The sequence below is a fragment of the Solanum pennellii genome, chromosome 7, assembly GCF_001406875.1.
Source record: "Solanum pennellii chromosome 7, SPENNV200".
NCBI lineage: Eukaryota > Viridiplantae > Streptophyta > Magnoliopsida > Solanales > Solanaceae > Solanum > Solanum pennellii.
The window spans coordinates 3864977-3870074 of NC_028643.1; positions in this window are offsets into that span (position 1 = coordinate 3864977).

Consider the following 5098-nt stretch of genomic DNA (forward strand, 5'->3'; position numbering starts at 1 on the left):
CCCCCCACCACCCACCCCCACCCCACACCCAAAACCCTAATTTTTTCATCGGTCATATAACGTCGAGGTATTGCAGAAAAAAGCAGTAAAATATGATTTAGTTTATTGTAATTGATCAGTTAACATGTTGATTAATTGTATTCTGCAACATGAGGAAAAATTATTGGCTTTTGAAGTAAAAATTGAATCAAACTTTTCTTATAACAATGTTGTTTGTTCAGATATTTTTAAAGTACTATAGGAAATGTTTGTTATATAGACATGACTATCCAAGCAAAATTCGACCTACTTCATTATAATTGATTAGTTAACATGTTGATTAAGTGTATTCTGAAACATGAAAAATAAGTCATTAGCTTTTGAAGTAAAGATACAATCAACCAACATGGGTTATGGTGCACTGGTAGGAGTGTTTCATCCTTAACTAGAGGTCACGAGTTTGAGCCCTGGGTATGGAGAAAATCCTTGGAGCGCCACCCCTGAATGGGTTCTGCAATGCGCGATTCGAATTTAGTTAAAATTTCAATGTAGGCTTCGGACACCGAATAGAAAACCAAAAAAAAGTTTCAGATATTATTGGACGACTCTACGAAAATGTTGTTATATAGACATAACATGACTCCCCCTACAAATTCGATTTAATTTATCGTAATTGAGATTAGTTAACATGTTGGTTAATCGTATTTTGAAATAGGAAAAAAAGTCATTGAATTTTGAAGTAATTAAAGTGCAATCTAACTTTTTTCATAACAACGTTATTCGTTCAAATATTTTGAATTGCTATAGAAAAATATTGTTATATAAACATAACATGACAAATCAATTATTCAAAAAAAGAAAAACTTAATCATCGTAATAAAATGTTTTATTATAAAACATGACTTCTAATTGTAGTTAAGAAAAGAATAGAAATTGATGAACACCATATGAACAATGCCACAAAGGTAGAAACTATAATCATCATTAGAATTATTAATTTATTGATAAGCATATGAGTATAATTTCAAGTATTCCGTAATAAAATTTGTGCCTTTCCTATTACGAGACACTTAATTAAATAATCGATAAAGTCTAATAATCGCTTTGAATTAAAAAGTTTGATACTATGAAAATTTAAAGTTTTATTTTATTTCTAAAGATGAAATGAAGATTACTAAATTTTAATCGCGAAAAAAATTAAAGCAAATTTTATATATCTAATAAAGTCTTTACGAGTAAAATTACTCTATTGGTAATATCAACGAAATAGTCCAAATATGCCTAAGTTATAAAATGAATACCATCATTTATAATTATTAAAAATAATAAATAACTTTGATATAATGTAAGCTACAATATAAGCTCAACTTTTACAACTTGTTCTGCCTATAGGCCAAGACTATCATATTTCAAATTGCATTTGGACTAATGAGGATGGATGTGCATTATATTGAAATTAGGTTTTAGGTCTAACTTAGATCCCAAAAGCTAGCTCAAAGGGAGAAGGATTGCCTAAACCTTATAGCATCTGGTGCGTAGGCAATTTTTTATTTTGGGAGTCCCAACATCAGGTGAGACGGACTTTGCTCTGGTACCATATTGAAATTGGATTTTAGGTCTAATTCACACCCGAAAAGTTAGCTCAAAAGGAGGAGGATTGTCCAAACCTTATAAGGAATTCACCCTTCTCATTAACCATCGATATAAAACTTTTTTCATTCTTTAACACATTTACCCCTTCTTTTAGGTCCCTTTTGTGCAAATACTGATTGCTAAATTACTTATTTTGTAATTTTTTTTCTTACAAATCTTATTTTCTTTTGGTCTAGGAATTTCGATTTTATAAAATTCAAAAAGATTATTATATTATATTATGTTCTATCTATAGGGTCTACAAGAGATCCTTTTTAAATATTTTTATGCTTGGTACTAATAAAAATATTATCTATATATATATTTAAAGAAAAAAAACGAAAAAGTATAATAAAATAAAATATAATATTTTTTCGTAGAAAAACATTTTCCATTTTATTTACATGACCTATTTATCTCAAAAAGCAAAGAGAACCATTAAGTTTAACCATGATTTACTTTAGAAATATCATAATAGATGACCTTAGAAATAAAAAGTTAATAATCAGCTTAATTAGGATGAAATTAAATTTTGTCTATGTAGGGACAAAAACAAATTGCAGAAAAAATAGAAAAGATATCAAAATGAGGTCCCAATTTTATTTGTTTATTTTTTTTCTTCTTGCCTTATTTGAAATACAGTTTATTGATTGAAGAGACCTCTCTGTACAGAGTTTTCCCTTTTACAGCCTTTAAGGATTCTTTATCATAAGATATTTTCATAATATCTCAATGAGGATTGAATATTTAATTAGGAAAAAGTCAGGTATATTCATTTTTCAGAGTTAATATATTTTTCGTTATTAAAGTAATTCATATATATTTTTATTGTTATACAAATGATTTGTATATTTTTTTTAATGAAAGTGAAAAATTAATTTTAAGTTATATAAACTTTAGATTAGACGTGAATATTCTATTGGTTTTTCATTACCCTTTTTTTTAAAATTTACACAGTTAGTTTTTAAATAACATAATAACTATAATATATGCGATGTAATTTTACAAGAAAGATATGAAAAGAGTAATTTTTATTCAGATTTTATTTCTACTTTGTGAAGATAAAACTATTTTTTCAAAAAACAAAATAAAATTACCACTCAAATATAAAAGCAAGCTTAAAAAAACATAATAATAAAAAAAGTCATATTGAAAAAGGGAATAAAATGAGAAATGAATAGTATCAACAATAAATAAAGGGAATAAAATGAGAAATGAATAGTATCAACAATAAATAATACATTAGTTCAAGTAAAGGAAATAACCAATAATGATAACATTTAATAAAATAGTAGGATAGTAATAAATAAAATAATATTGGTAAAGGAAACTAAAATGCTTAACTCGCTGTTAATCTTTTATTTTAATCCTCAATCTTTAAGTCCTTTTATTTATGATTATATTCTTGGTAAGTTGATATAGCGTCATGTCTCCTCATATCGAACTTGAAATATTGCCTTGATATTATTTTTTAAAAATTGATCTAGTTACAAATTACATTGCTAATTTGTTGATAAATTACACATATTTATATTTAATTAATTATTGGTAAATAGAATTTGTGCTTAATTTTTGTTACTATCTAGACCGTCGTGATTGATACCCACACTAACTCTAAGGTAGGAGAACGACTACTACAATCAAAACAAACAACTAACCAAAAACTAAGGCATTTAAAAATACAAAAGCAGTTTTAAATAACTAAATTATTTATTTAGGGACTAAACAACTAAACAATGTGAAAATTCAACCCCTAGATCCTGAAAGTCATTGTACCAAAACTTTACTAACGACAAGCCTAAGAACAAGGGGTACAACCCCAAAACTAAGCTACACCTTAACGAATAGTTTGAGTCCGAAGAGAGTGGACTTAAACAAAAGAGAACCCAAGGTAGCCCGGAAGAACTAGCTCACCCTTGAATTCGAAACGGTCGCTGATCTTCTAAACAAGGTCTGTCAATAGCTGCTGAAAGATACCTTGTACATAACAAAAATAAGAGCAATTCCAGTATCAGTACACAACCACAGTGTACTAGTAGGACCACACGGCTATCCCACTAAGTGAAACATATATAAGTAATCACAACATTATAAAGAAGGCATATACCAAACATATACAATATCATTATCATTCACATCAACAAACAGTTTCACAATTCTCAAAAATATACCATTAGATCATTTTAGAGCAACGATTAGTCCTTCAATATTAATCATCATTAGGTATGCACATAATCATCACAAGTAGATACACAACACAATTCAATGGTCCACTCATGGAACCCAAACCCAAACTATTAGTTTGCAGGAATGTGGAATTCGATCATATAATTATGTCGGAATGTGACAACCGATCTCAAAATTGTGTCGGAAACCAGAACGGGCAACCCGATTCAATAGTTGTACCGGAACGTAACAAAATCAATCCCCAATCACACACCACAATTACAAGTACATCGTCAAGATCATACAACAAGAGGTGATTCATGGCATACAATTATTCAATTATCCTCAATTACGATTAGGGTGATCAAGAATGCAACATTTACATACATACGTACATTATAACGAAGCAATTACAAACATACATCACACCAACATGAAATCACAATCATCACCTACCTCGAATCTAAACTTGAAACCCCTAAGACACTTGAATCTTCACTGTCCGAAATATTTTCGCATGTTCTAGGTCTACAACAATTAATATACGCGAGGATCAACAATCAAAGGTCTAAATATTCGGATTATAACAAACCCAATAACCCTAGACCAACCAAGATCCTATTACCCAAATTAAAATTTTTTCCATCATAATTCTTAGATCAAAACCCTTCCCCCATCGATAATAACCCAAGAAAATAGGTTCTACGGATCGAAAAACGGATTTGGGGTGTTAAAACCTTACCTTTAGCCTCAAGAATGGTGAAAAATTGTCAAGAACTCGTCTAGGTCGCCTCCTTAGCCCTAAAAGTCGAACATACAAAATATGGTCGATCGTTTAGGGGTTTATTAGCGCCTTTAATTTGCGTCTGGCCCGCTCCAGCGGCCTCGACGGAGACAAAACGTACCCATTCACGAAAGATCATTTCCGGGAGTTCTATTCGCTTGAATTCGATTTCGTAAAGTGGTACGAATTTCTTATCGTCTTAGCTATCCACTCGTGCAATAAAATTCATAATTAAATTTCTCATTCATTACTAGATTTTTCTACACCTTGATGCCTCCGATTTCATTCAAATCAGAACTAGGTTGAGAATTTTCAAGTTACTATCAAAAAGTTTTCTGACCCCAATTCTTTTTTCATTGACTTTTTTATAACGACAGAATCAGATCATTACAATTTTTCCTTTTTATTGTTTAGCTGAAGAATTCATCAGTCACTAATTTTAGATATTCACAGTTGCTAGGACGTCATCTTTATATTCAAAAATAAAAGAAGTAGATTCTTGATGAGTAAACCAATTTTTAAAAATTATTAGTTATT